Source organism: Pleurodeles waltl, chromosome 4_2 (assembly GCF_031143425.1).
Source record: "Pleurodeles waltl isolate 20211129_DDA chromosome 4_2, aPleWal1.hap1.20221129, whole genome shotgun sequence".
Classification (NCBI taxonomy): Eukaryota; Metazoa; Chordata; class Amphibia; order Caudata; family Salamandridae; genus Pleurodeles; species Pleurodeles waltl.
Window position 1 is genome coordinate 44,867,206 of NC_090443.1, and position 14,801 is coordinate 44,882,006.

Sequence of the window (14,801 nt, forward strand, 5' to 3'; positions counted from 1 at the left end):
GCAATAATTCAGACAGATAGAAATGTGCCTGGAAAGACTTCAGAAACAAGGGTGTTATTTGGTGAAACTCAAAAAATGGAAAGAGTGATAGAGGAACAGACTACAAACAGTGCTGGAAAGTAGGGGGATTGCGCCAGATCCTACTTCCGATAACTATTTCTGGGCAAGATCTGGGATTCTGCCGACCCAGGAAAACATGCTGAATTTTTCCTGATGTCATTTTCGAACACCGGATAATAATGAAGCCGAACCTGGAGGTGGTCTGCATTCCCTACGAGGCAGCAATCTGCAGGAACAAGGGGTTCTTAGTTTAAAATCTAGCTGGGCCCAATAAAAAAGCCTTATTTAAAGGTTCATCTGCTCTCCTTGTGCTCAAGTATCATTCTAACTGGGAGCCATCTGGTTCCTAGCACCTATATGCCAATGTAATGGAAGGAAACAGAGGTAGCACAGCTTTTTATCATTTCACAAGTACTTAAGAAAAACTACTGGATGGAGTGGGGATATATGTTTGCGACCCTTCGAAAGATGGGATTCGGTCCGCGGTTTTGTGAATGGGTCAAACTGCTCTACCAGAAACCACTGGCAAGAGTGAGAGTAAATAGGACGGCTTCCAGAACCTTTGAGTTACAAAGGGGAACAAGACAGGGATGCCTGCTCTCCCCTCTGCTCTTCATGCTGGCCCTACAGCCGCTTGCAGCCTGGATCCGACAGGACCCCTTAGTCTGGGGAACTCCAGGAGGGGGAGGTCTATTTGCAGATGACGTTTTACTATAATGTCACAGATCCAGTTCTTTCCATAGACAGACAAATCTTCTGCATTTTTGGAGAACACTCAGGGTTTAATATTAACTGGGATAAGTCCCTGCTTTACCCTTTAACTCTGCAGCTAGATAGGTTAGAGAGGGATGTAGCGCACTGGCTGCAACTGCCGCTAACACTAATGGGCAGAGCGGCTCTATATAAGATGATGACCTTGCCTCGGCTATTGTAGATGTTTCAGAACACAGCAGTTGGGGTCTTTCGGAAAATTGGCCAGACCCTTAGATCTCTTCTGTGGGCAGGAGGATTCCTACGAATTGCACTGAGGAAGCTCCAGAGGGGGACTTACGAGGGAGGGCTAACAATTCTAGATGCCTGATTGTATTACTGGGCGACCCAGCTGGTGGTGATTAATGAGTGGGCCTTTGTGGAACGTAGGGAGACGGCCTAAAGGGTAGATAGAGAAGCAATGGGTATCATGGACTATAAGAAGGTCCTATACAGCCAGCGGGGGTCTGAAATCTACCAACCCATGATAGAGGTGCAAGCTTGGAAAGAGGAAAATCGCTACCTGGGGGGAGGGAGAAACCCTGTCCACACGCACCCCACTCTGGACCGGTGATTACTTGAAGGAAGTGAGTGCAATGAAAGGGTTTTCCAGATGGGCACTGATAGGGATAGAACACCTGGGAGATGTAAGGAGGGACAATGCCTTGATACCCTTTGAGAATCTGCGGACAGAATTGGACATGCAAGAGACAGAATGGTATAGATATCTTCGACTGGACCACAAGCTTCGTAGGAACCTCATTGTGGGGGAGCAAAGCAGGGACAGGACATTACAGGAGGACAGGGTTCTCACAGACCCACTGCTGGTGCAGGTAATCTCTACAATTTACAGGAAACTGATAAACAACTCCCCTGATCCAAATAAGCGTTTGACGGTGGCGTGGGTGGAGGACGTAGGCTCCATGAATGATGATGAATGGGCAGATGCCCTGAAAAGCACCAGGGAATTTGCAATTCGAACCCGATTTCGACTGGTGCACCTTCGGATTGTTCATAGGTCTTACCTCTCCCAGGTGCAGCTACAGCGGATGGGGCGAGCCCCGTCAGTTATATGAGTAAGAGGGTGCGGAATGCTGGGGACATTCTACCACATTCTTTGGGCCTGCCCACGGACACAGTTGTTCTGGAGTGAGGTGGTGAATTAAATGTCATGAGTTATAGGAGATAAGGTCCAGATGGACCCTAGGTGGCTGCTCCCGTTGATTCCCGGGGATACTGCATGGACAAAATATCAACGCATATGGCTATGGGTAGCAGCAGGGGTGGCCAAGAGAAACATGGCAGGACTTGGGGGGCCTCACTTCGACTGGGAGTGGAGGAATGGATTGCAAATAGGGACCGGTGCGGTAGGACAAAGAGGGTAGTTTACCAAAGTAGGGGGTGTCCCAAGAAATGGGAGAAGGTATGGGAACAGTGGAACGCCACCCAGGGCTTGTGAAGAGAAGGGAGGGAAGAGAGGAAGAGGGTGAGGCTGAAAATGGGGAAGCAAGACCAGAACACTTAGCTTGGGGGAGAGGGCGGGGAAAGTGAAATGAGGCTGCTTTTAAAGCTCCCAAGAAGGCATGACATTCAGTCGCAACCATTCACAAGGTGTAATTTCATGTCTCCAAAACATATACTGTATGTCACGTGGTGTTTAATAATAAGAATTTCAAAAAAAGAAAAAAAACTACTAGAGGCAGGTTTTAACTGTTCAACTCCTAACTAAGAGGATTGCTTGCACTGTTAAGAATGCAAGATTTACATGTCTGTATGAATAGTTACAGAAATGTTGATTTGAATGGCACCTACTCATTTTCTTTATTTAATTCTTTTATATTGCTACTCATCGAAGTGGAGGGTGTCGGGGCACTTTACATCACACACAGGTGCAATAAATCATACAATTGTGTAAATCAACTACATGAAATGTTACATAAGACAATGAGGGTTATAAGGAGGAGGAATCACATCACCCATTCTGGCAGACCTATATGTTAAGCCTGAATGGCCGGGATACACAAAGTCACGATATAAAACGTAATGCAGTGACTGTGGTTGTCTGTACCAACATGACTTTATTACTTCTTAAAAAAACGGTTATTTGCAAGGGTATTTTTCTTCAACTCCAGCACTGACTACAAATGAGATTTTACTGCTGTATTCAGCATCAAGAAAATGAAAGCACTTAATGCAGAATGGATCATAAGGTATTGGGCCAGGGAATCGTGGAGAGAGCCTATCAGACCTATTTTACTTCTACCTGCATTCCCAGAGCACATCATTCGTGGGTGAAACTGACAAAGTTGTGGGAAAATTGATATTTTAATAAAAACTAAAACTTGACATGGTTAACGACACATAAGTGTGCAGTTGGAGGCTTATGGTAAACGTCATCATAAACCGCGCTTCTAGTCAACGCCACACATTTAAAAGTTTTATTTTTTTCCCGCGTGTTTTCATAGACCCAACCACTAGATGGTGGAGCCATGCACAATATGCTAATTCTAGAATAGTTTTGGGCCGCAAAAACACAGACATAACGGGGCCAATGGAGCACTTTGAGATACACTGGTGACGTGATATTTAAAGAGGAGTGCATTGGGTACGATGGCATTAGAGACTCGACAAGGACAAGCAAGGTCCTCTGACTCATCAGTAGCTCCTCCGTGGGATCGATTGGCCGCTAATGAGCCGCGTGCAGCAGCCGGAGGCAGCACTCACTGCCGTGGTTCAGATGAAAGACAAGCATTTGTTCTCGAGACTCAAATGTGCAAGTCGCCATTTTTGCTAGCCAGCCTCAAGGTGGAGGGAGGCCAGCTTCAAAAGCAGGCTGGTCTGCGAATGTGCAGTGACCTCTTCCTGACAGGCGGAAGCCCCCCAATGGCAGGCAGGGATTGCCGGGCCCAGAGTCCCTCCCGTGCATAGTAAGGAATGATGGCCTTTGCGAGGTACCTGCCTGGTAACTGACTTTCCCTCTCCGAACTATCTGAGGCGCGGGTGACTTACGGGTTACTCCACTCATTGCCTCGCCTGCGACATGCCTTCTGCAAGTCTCGGGCCTGTGAAGAATGCAGATCCCACTTCACGTTAGGACACCCTAGTTCAGAGTGACTGCGCTTTTATAGTGTTACCCACTGGTATGTGGAGTAAACGCTGAAAGATGTGCTGCGAGGGCCGAGGAGGGAGTCCGTTGGTTATGTGTACTTCTAGGAGCAGCATGCTCACAGGGGGCTGGAACTGAACTACGATAAACCTCTTCGTGGCGTACACCATTCACTTGCATGTTGCTGTATTTGGGTGTAAAACTAGTACTAATGTCCTACCTTTGTCCAGGCAGTGTCCACATGCGTAAAAATGTGGACACAGAAGGACAGATAGTTGATACTATCACAAAATGTGTCAGATCTTTGCATTTTCTTGCTGCATAATTTAGATAAACCTACCACATAATCATTTCCTCCCTTGCTGCAAAATTTCTGTGGCCCTCATGTGCTAAACGCAGGCATTCAAGCAGAGAGCACAGTGACATCAGTACCACGGGCCCTCACGTGCTAAACACAGACACTCAAGCAGACAGTACAGCGGCATCAGTACCACAGGCCCTCACGTGCTAAACACAGGTATTCAAGCAGACAGTACAGTGGCATCAGTACTGCTGGTCCTTTTGTGCTAAACACAGGTATTCAAGCAGACAGTACAGCGACATCAGTACCACAGGCCCTTACGTGCTAAACATAGGTATTCAAGCAGACAGTACAGTGACATCAGTACTGCTGGTCCTTTTGTACTAAACACAGGTATTCAAGCAGACAGTACAGTGACATCAGTACCACAGGCCCTCACAGAGGGCTAAACACAGACACTCAAGCAGAGAGTAGAGTTACATCAGTACCGCTGGACCGGTTGTGCTAAACACAGTATTCAAGCGGACAGTACAGTGACATCAGTACCACAGGCCGTCATGTGCTAAACACAGACAGACACTCAGGCAGAGAGTACAGTTACATCAGTACCGCTGGTCCGGTTGTGCTAAATACAGGCCCTCGTGTGCTAACATATGCATTCAAGCAGACCGTACACTATCATCTGTACCGCTTACCGCAGGCCCTGACGTGCTAAAAGCAGGCACTTAAGCAGACAGTACAGTGACATCAATACAGCCTACTGCAGCTCTACAGTGCTAAAAACACTGGCATTCAAGCACAGAGTACACGTATATCGATACCACTTACTGCAGGCCCTGATTGCTAAACACAGGCATGCAAGCAGAGAGCACAGACTTATCAGTGCCACTTACCTCAACCCCTGATATGCCCAACACACGCATTTAAACAGACAATAGAGGCAAATCAGTACTGCTTCCAGCAGGTCCTGATGTGCTAAACACGTGTAATGTATTCAAGCAGAGAGTACGGTGACATCTGTACCGCTGTACCGCTTAAAGCAGGCCCTGACGTGCCAAAATCAGGCATTCAAGCAGACAGTACAGTGACATAAGTACAGCTTTCTGCAGCTCTACAGTACCAAACAGGAATTTAAGCACATAATGCAGACAGATCAGTACCACATAGAGCAGATCCTGATATGCTAACAGTCAGGAGAGTGACATCCGTACTCCTTACTGCAGGCCCTAACGTGCTAAACACAGGCATTCAAGCAGAGTAAAGACACATCAGTGCTGCAGGTAGTGATGAGCTAAACACAGACATTCGAGGGCAGAGTACAAGCATGGCACAGGACACGCCTTGCGAGGTGGCACACAAGAACAACAGGGCAGGCTACAGGTATGTCAGTGTCGTTACATCCGTACCCTGTAGTGCCAAATGTATGCGCCGAGGACAGGCAGATTAGGCTCCACTGTGCTGAATGCTGGCACAATAGTATAAGGTAAAGGCACAGTGGTGCGGTACAGGGCACACAAGCAGGGTACAGACATGGCAGTGTCGGCTGAATACTGGCACAACCCTGCCCGATAGTACAGGTCCAGCAAGTCTGAGCACTGGCACAACAGCGACTGAACAAGCACTGGCAGACTCCATAGCCTGGCTCGCATTTTGAGCCCAGAATAAAATATTAAAACCAGCCTCACGCAGTGAAAAAAAAATATATATAGTTTTCTGTGACCAATGAACGTATGAGATAAATAGCATGCCATGATCCAAACTACTTCTGAGATGTAAAATAGTCCGCCAGGCATGGCAATGCGGTCTCTCCACAGGAGAACGAAACACCAAACGACCAGCACGAGGCAAGACAGAGAGACACCTCTGGGTGAGGCCAACGACCACTATATGCATCTTTTAAATAACTGATAGCAATAGGGCAAGAAACAGCTCCGCTGACAGCCAAGGCTTAATAAAAGCATATTAGTGCTGAATACTGGCTCACAGTGGAGGTCAGGCGAGAGCCGGCACAGCGGCGCAGAGAACAGGCCTAACAGTGCAGAGCGCCAGCCCCAGAAGGGGACCACTCTACTGAGATGTGACAAGCTTCAAAGGTGAAAGAAGCTGCACCAAAAGCGAACACAGCGGAGAGAAAGGGAAGTTTGCTCTGCAATCTGTACTTCAGTTCCCTGGCCAGATACCCGCGGCTTTGTCAGTCGCAGGGGTGTGGTCTTCAATGTATAAAGCGTCAAATACATTATTAAATAAACTGTTGGATGTAGGCATCTCTTTCAGCGACTGGACGTTACCTTAGAAGGAAAAATGAACTGAGTATAAACAGTGCACAACAAAGGGAAAAAGATCCGCCTCAACCTCTGTTAATAAAGCACTGCGTGGTACCGAGCCAGATTCTAGCTCGGGAAGAAAGACGGTGAGAGGGAAAGGACAGAAACAGCACACAGAGGGGACAGAAAAATACACAAAACAGAGAAAGCAAAACAGCTGGAACAGAGAAGGCAAAGGGAAAGAGGCGGGGTAGTGAAGTGGAACAGAGGGCAGTGAAGAGGATGAATTGCAATGAAGGAGGGTGGAAGGCATTGATAGGGGGCAAAGGACAAAGGGGAGAAACGGGGAGCAAGGATGATTGGGAATGGAAGGTACTGAAATGGGGAAACGCAAGGCATTGCCGAGGGACGATCAGCAATGGTGGGGGGACGGATAGCGAAGGAGAAGGGAGAGCACTGAAGGGGGAGGAAGAGACGTGGGAAGGATGTCTCCATCCAAAAGCACATGTAGAACATGTCAAATTACAAACACTCGAGCTTCAACCTCAAGTCTACTCTCACTAAAAGTTATTTCCGTCATCAGTGACTTCGGCAAGGGTTCCTGGTACTACCATTACCGGCTCACAGGACTACCTTTGTTATTGCAGTGGAAACTTCTCACATGAGCAGACTACTGCAATGGTCTTTGCTAAGCCAACATCGACCAAGAAGCTCCAAGGGGATCAAAACTATGCTAGAAGCATGGTCCTGGATTCACTGCCTTGCGCTAGCTTCTCATTAAGGACAGATTCTACTTCAAAACAATGTAGCCTGGTCCTCCACAAGCAGTCTTCCAGTACAGCTTCTGGTGTCCACACATTCTGCTGAAAATCTGTCAGGCAAATCAAATTTGCCATAGATAAAAATCAACAAAATCAGACAACGTACCTTCAAAGTCCAGAACAGCATCCTCCATGCTACTTCACCCACATTTACAATTCAAATCTCTCACATCAGACAACCTTGACAAAACTACCTCCCATAGACACTTCATCATCCTCTCATCCAAAATCAGTCTTCTAACATTTGTAACCCCACTCTAAAACAGCATCTCCCTCTATAGGATTGCTTTCCCCTTAGAGCTCAAAGCCGGTCACATTATGCCACTCATGAAAAAAGCCAACCTACATTGCTGGGAATTGAGCATCTGCAAACAAATCACTCCTCCACATTCCTCTGCAAAATCTACGAGTAGCAGTTAAAGATAACTTGCTCTAAAAGTAGGACGACACACAGCCCCAAAACTACCAATGAAGCTTCAGGCCCCTTTGATGCACTGAGGAAATCACCTCCAAGAAGTCGTTGACACCCCCAAATCTCAGACTCCAAACACGTCTGACTCTCAGCTGGTTTCGGCACAACAGACCATAAGGCCTTTTTATCCACCCCAATTCTCTGCATGAGCAAGAAATTAACCGTCCTCAGCTGGTTATGTGAATCCCTTTCCAAACATCACAGATTCACTTAAATGAATTCCCAGAATCTCTAACATTGTCTTTCAAATTCACAATACCCCAAAGTCTCGTCTTATACCCCAATGATCTTTAAATCTGTCAAGAGTTACTCCAGATCCTGGGGCAGGTGGGAGGAATGGGGCTTTATAAGGTATTGTAATGTCTTTTCACACCACTGGCTCTTAAACCTGGATACTGTAGTGCTTTTCAATTGTTCTTTATTCATTTTAATTTTCTTATGCTTCTACGTGACACCTTCTTTTACAGATCAAATTAGAGTTACTCTAAAACCCGATGAGTATATTATGATCAGATTCAACATTAACCAATTAAACCCCATTCAAACAGAGGTGGCACAGTGATTGCCAGGTGGTGAGATTAGTTTAACCATTCAAGTCATCACCTTGTTGTTGTTGCAGTTGAGTTTATTTTCCAGATCACATTACAGTTTCTCCAAAACCCACCTGCAACTCACAAGCCCAAGAACCTCAAAATCATATAACAAACAGATACAATAATAACTAAATAAACTCCCCACCACCCAATACAGCAATCTCCAAGGGAAATGTAGCAACAGGTAACAACAACATCCCCAATCAACACTAGTGTTTCTGTCAAACAGAAATAGTAAACAGTAAACATGTTTGGTCAAGGGGGTGTACGCTTGTAACCCTAGAGGCCAACCCCTGCACCACCACCTTTTATCTTGATGTCTAAATCGCTTGCTTCATGCACTGCCATTGAGTCATGTGTTATGTTCTTCCGCTCCCCACCGCAGTAGAATATTATCTGATATTGCATCAGTGGCCAAAAGAAAAACCTCCCGTGTGCCCACCGGTTCACCTCCTAGCATGCAAAGTGCTTATCTCTGCCACTGTCCACCTCCTTCAAACAAGAGTTCAAATCGGATGCACTGTGTACCTTCCATCCCATAGCTATATTCCTTTTCGACAATAATAAAACAAGATCGAGGGACAAGCACACATTTTAAATGGGTTAAGTCACAGCATCCTTCCTAATAGACAAGCCAAGGAATCCAACAGCACCGCCTTTCCAGAGTGTCCCACAATCAAGTACCAGTACCTCTACAACTGTCTGCAAACCCACACCATATAGACTAAGTCAGCCTCTGCCAGCGGACATATAGGGCAGAAGTCAGGGGCCCAAGAAACATTTTAGCAATCGTCTGCGGGGACAAATATGTCTGTTGCAAATAACTTATCTGGGTGAATGTAACTCAGGGGTTCCTCGTTACAGTATCCCAGTAGACAACCCATTCTCTGTCTGTGAACTCCCTCCCTAGATTACTCCCATTGTGCCTTTACTGAGTGCATCTCTACATAAAAGGAAGGTGCCATTATCGTAGGTTGGATAGTCACAGCATGACTATAATTATCAATACCCAAAGTGAGCATTCTGGTGAGTACCTCTGATCCGATTGGCTCTGTGACTTAACTGCCCCACTGGGATATCAGTATCATCCTTCAAAGTCTCAAAGGAGCGCACTAGGCTCCCCCCAACTCCCACTAGGTGCAGACAGCCCACAGTCTGAGTCCCAGCCTCTATACAGGGTTTTGTGTTGTGCGCGTGTCAACCTTGTGAAACCCAGTAACCTCCACAATGGTAACTCTGACACGTCAGGCATCCCACCTCCCTGACTGATAACATCTCCAGTGGCTCATCACTATGGTAAATATGTGCCCTATGTACCTGAAGGTGTTGGGATCCCATTCAAAAGGGTTATTTGTGCGCCTTGCATACTAGGAACAGCCAAGATGTGTTGTAATCTACCTTCAGACCCAAACAGATCCCAAACTTTCTCAAAAGCTCTACGACTCCCCACAGACTCCAATGAGGTTCTCTCAGATGCAGAAGAGGGTCATCCACGTATAGGGAAATCATGCGCACGCTATGTGAAATCTAATGCCCCATTCTCACTCAGCTCTGTGTGGCAAAGCCTTGGAACAAATCCGTACATGCAGAGTTTGTGTGCAACCACACAAAGTTATTGAGCAATTGTACTGTCGAACACACAATTTAGTTTAATACATTTGCATTGAATTTGGCTTTATAATAGAGCGTCTTCTGGTTTATATTTAAATCAACAATATTCATTACGCACACACAAAAAAAAAATGCATTTCCAACATTCTGTCCTTCCTCTGGGGGAACACTGACCTTATTCATATGCGACATTACTTATGGTATCTCTAAGTTGTACAATGACTTCAATGTTTTCAATCTGCAAAAAGGTCATGGTTTATTTTTCAAACACTTTTCACTCCGGAAACTCTTCTATCTGAAGCTGGCGCCTGCACCAAAGAGAGAGTATCATCCAGCGGTGACGGGCAGTGATGATGGTGAACAACTCCCCATGGCCGTGGGCACACCTTTCTTCAGCCAAAAAGGTAAAGTACCTTTAACTATGCAACTTCTTGGAGTAAGGGGTGAACATGGCCCTGCCCATGGTGCTGCCGTTTGATACACTGGATAGTTCAGTCCGCCAGACACTTCACAGGAAGTAATCGCTCATTACTGTCAGTTGTCATTTTATGCAGTAACAAGACTACGAAGAACCACCGTCCACAATCGCTGACTTCCACCCCCGAGGGAGTACGATGCTGAGTGTTCAGTTTCCTAGTTGTTTGTTCACCTGCACTCAGTCAGGGAATCCAGAAGCAACTCTACATACAGCCTCTGCAGCCCAACCCCCGGGGGCAAGACGGGCTGGGACTGCCCTCCGTGTGCGTTCCCGTCCTGGCAGCCACGTTTCCACTGCAGCGTCAGAGAAGGGCATCCCTGAACACTAGGACGCGTGAGTCACACTGGATGCCGTGGTCTTGTATATCCGAGGCCGTTCCAGGTACTCAATACCATGAGGCAGGCCCTCCTACAAGGGCTTCTCTATGGCCTCCGGGGCGCAGCGCACTCTCCCCCGTCGCATATGACAACATCCCCATCCTTGGGGACACATCCGCCCCAACAGTGCCGATCTCTTCCCTCCAGAGTTCAATTTTCACTTTTGTTTTTGGGTCTATTACCGTTATGGGTCTGTACCTTGAAACAGTGAGGTAAGATTCCGCGTAAATCGGTGAACTCAGAGTCCTATGAACCTGGATGTCTGAGTTCAGGCTACTGAAGAGCCACCACAATAGGCAGATGAACTGACCAGTAGGTCCCTGCACGTAGGGGTGCCTAGACTTCTTGGAATAAAGGCACGTTCCTTGTCCAGCCAACCAGAAGCTTAATGTTAGATACCCTTGATGAATCTGAAGTATGTCGGCCAGTGAGGTACTGGTGTTTGGATCGTTCAATCCAAAGGGATGCCGTAAAGAAGGCTGTCTAACCCAGGTGGCCCGACTATATTGTACTGTTAGACATTACCAGCAGCCAGAGTCAGCGGCTTGCAGACTACTGACGGGAGCAGACTGTAGATTTGCACCGGTACATTCCTTGGTGGCATCTCACAGCTCGAGGAGGCCCTTATGGACCATGTGCAGATACAATATAATGGCCATTTACCAAATGTCCCTAGTCTTCTCTCTTTTGGGCTCTCCGTTGCACCTCTCCTGCCGCCTCCATCCCTTCTTTCCCAATCACTTTGCTAAGCGCTGTATGAAGTCCTGAGGCCGCATCAGTCAGACAGTAAAGATAGAGGTCAAAGACAACTGCTTTAGCTCTTACCATTCACAAAGAAAGGCTGAAAAGTCTTATCCCAGACCAGTGATAACGCTTCGATGCTACTGATGGCAGGTGGGGAGTTACTCAATGATAAGGAACAATAACATATCTAAAACAAGCATTGCTAAAGTCAACAGGTCTCGCCTTTAATATGAGTGTTGAGCTAATGCTGGGAGAAAGCACACTGAGCATGAAAGGCATGTTAAAAGTGTCCATAAGGGATGGTTTATTCTGCAAACGGAAGAGCGGTCACAGTAGCATAATGCATCCATGGCAGGGACCGGGTCAGACCCTGGTGTGTCCGTTCGGGCTTTCATCTTTCTGAGGTCAACAAAATGAGTTGGGTTAAAGTAACTATCTAGTATTCTCTGCCAGAATACCCTTGTGGGGCAGTGTTAATATAATAATGCAAGGCGGTAAGAGAAGTAGCAATGAATACTGAAGATCGGAGCGCTCCATTTCAAAAGGTGGGTAAAAACCCACGTCCGGTCATACATTGTAAAGTGTCTGTGTTCTGTGATTAGTATGTATCATCAGTGACCTGTTCTGTTTGCATAACTGTCAAGTGTGGCAGTTAATCTAACATTGCTGGAGGCAGTACTGCCCTTTGGTAGGAGAATCTGTGTCAAGACAAATGAAAACTGAGACTTTTAAAAAGTAATCTTAGTATTGGAAACGTACGTTCACAACAGCTGCATAAAAATAAGCTGATGGGGGCAAGTTCTAAGTGCTAGCACCAAGAAGCCCACGAAACCGAACATTAGACCTGAAATATTGTATATTGCTAACAAGAAGCTGGGGATGAAAGACACGTCATGCCAACGCAGGAAGTGTGGCTGAAAATTAAACTACCAAAAACAGCTCAGGACATCGATGCCGTTGAAGTACGTGGTAGAAATTTTAAAGTGAGTTTGATATCTGTACAGTTTAGAGTGGAACGATGATCAGCATCAGGATACACAGTAAAGAGGCATTTAGGACCAAAAATGTACATTGCCACAGAGGGCAGAGAACTGTAGCGCTGAAAATAGAGATGTTAATTATGAAAGACGAGCCAAACACTGGTGACATGACAAACGTATCTTTTACTGTGAGCAACTGTCTGTGAAGCGTGGCAGAAATAAAATTTATCAAAAGGCTTCAGTGTCATGAAGATATGTTAAATAAATTCTTTATTTATTTTAAAAGGTGTGGTCTGCATTTTGTTCATGCGCATATGCCCTAAAGATCAAACATCAGTAAGGAAAACAGTGTAAAATAAAAAATTATTACCTAGGTAGTTATAGTTAGGACCTAATTCCCCATAGAGGAAGCGTTTACTATTTTGCCAATAACTTTGGCCCTGTTTGACAAATCTTCACAAAATGTTCAACAGTAATTTGCCACTCACTTTAGCTGCTGTCATAAAAGTTTCATGGTGAATGATCAAGTGGGGGCAGAGAAATAGGCGGGTCGCAAAACATGTTTTCCCCATGCAATTTCCAATAGGGATTTTGAACACGACTACAGCCTGGAACGGCTGAACGAATTTGGCAGAAAACTAGATCTGGGTATAGAAAGATCTCTTTTTGTGATTTGGTCTAAATCTATTCAGTAGTTTTAGGGTTATTAAAGACAAAAGAAAAAGAGATATGGATATCTAAGAACAGGGATCCTTTGTGGATCCACCACCGGTGAATCTGCACAGCCCGAGGAAAAGGAATGCCCTGATTGGCTGGCCACAACCAGGAAGGAAAGCTGCACCTGCCATTTTGTTTCTCGCATTGGCCTGTTTTGTCAATTTTTTGGGGGGGCCAACCGGGGGACTCAGTGTAACCCCCATTGTAAATATGCAACAGATCCGCGGATCTGGAACTTAATGTAAAAAAATACAACCACTCACTCACCAACCCTGTGTGAGGTTAAGTAGGGGTTTGGCTGCAGGGCCTGGCTATTGGCCAGGCCCTGCGTCCAACCCCCCTCCAGCATTAAAAAAAACCATATAACTTCACTGAGAAAACCAAAAACCACAGGGACATTATAGTTAGGAATTAGCATTTAAAAAACCTTAGAAATTCAAAAAACAAAGGTTACAGGGACATACTACTTAGGTTCAGAATTTACACACATAAAACCATCGAAATTCAGCTGTTAAAAGTTATTTCAAGTAACTATAGCTCATGCCCTAAAGGAATTACAACTCAAGCCCTCGCCATGCACAACTAATTACCCCACATATTACAACACTCATTACATCTTATATGACACCACTGATAATATTGCAGCAACATTTGCTGTAAAGTTATTGATGAGAAAGCTGTGCATGGAGGGAGTGCTTGTTATAGTTACCTTAGGGCATGAGTTATAGTTGTTTAAAATAACTAACTATAATAGCTGAATTTTTATGGGTTCGTGCGTGTAAATTCCGAACCTTACTATACTGTCCCTGTAACCTTTTTTTTACCTGTTACAGCTGATATCAATGTAACGCAAGTCACTCTGGCGCCCCACAAATAAACAAGCAAGATGATAGACAGCAGGAGCGGGAAGGGAAGGAGCAAGTAAAACCTCATGAAGATCAGAGAGGCACAGGGCAAGCTGCCACAGGGGCACAGGAGGGACCAAGCGATGACAGGAAGTGGGTGATTGGGGTACGGGCCAAGAAAAAATGTGAAGTGGGGAGAGCAGTTTCAAACACATGCAAACACTCAGACGGAGCAGCAGACAGTGGGAGTGGGGGGGGAACAAACAGTGCCTCAATCACGTCAGGAGCAGCGGACGGGCACTGATGAAACTGAATTAATCTGTGCTTCGTCCTTGCCTCACAGCAAGCATTAAAAGTGACGTTTCGGTTGCACTGACCAATAAAGATGGCTGCATAGAAGGCTGACGCAGAAGCAGACAAATGGTAAGCAATAGGCGAGTTCCAAACCCATTCAGTTAACAAAAGAGTCTCACAAGCAAGACACATGCGATAGCACATGTTCTTGCAGGCTTGACCCCAATAAGCAAAACACACGCACTAGCGTATGCTCTCACACGCTCAACCATAAAAGCCTACACAAATGAAGTCTTAGTCCAGAAGCCCAAGCCCTAAAGACTCCAAGCAATGCTGTAAGCATGTTGTTCTCCCAATCGATAGGCGTAAAGAATGGAAAGGGAACAAT

The 14,801-nt window shown here is 45.9% G+C and overlaps 1 protein-coding gene across 3 annotated transcripts in view; it reads right to left on the reverse strand.

The window, feature by feature from the left end:
* Positions 1-14,801, reverse strand: part of ESYT1 (extended synaptotagmin 1) — a 420,895-nt gene that overhangs the window by 358,048 nt on the left and 48,046 nt on the right. The window lies entirely within an intron of this gene.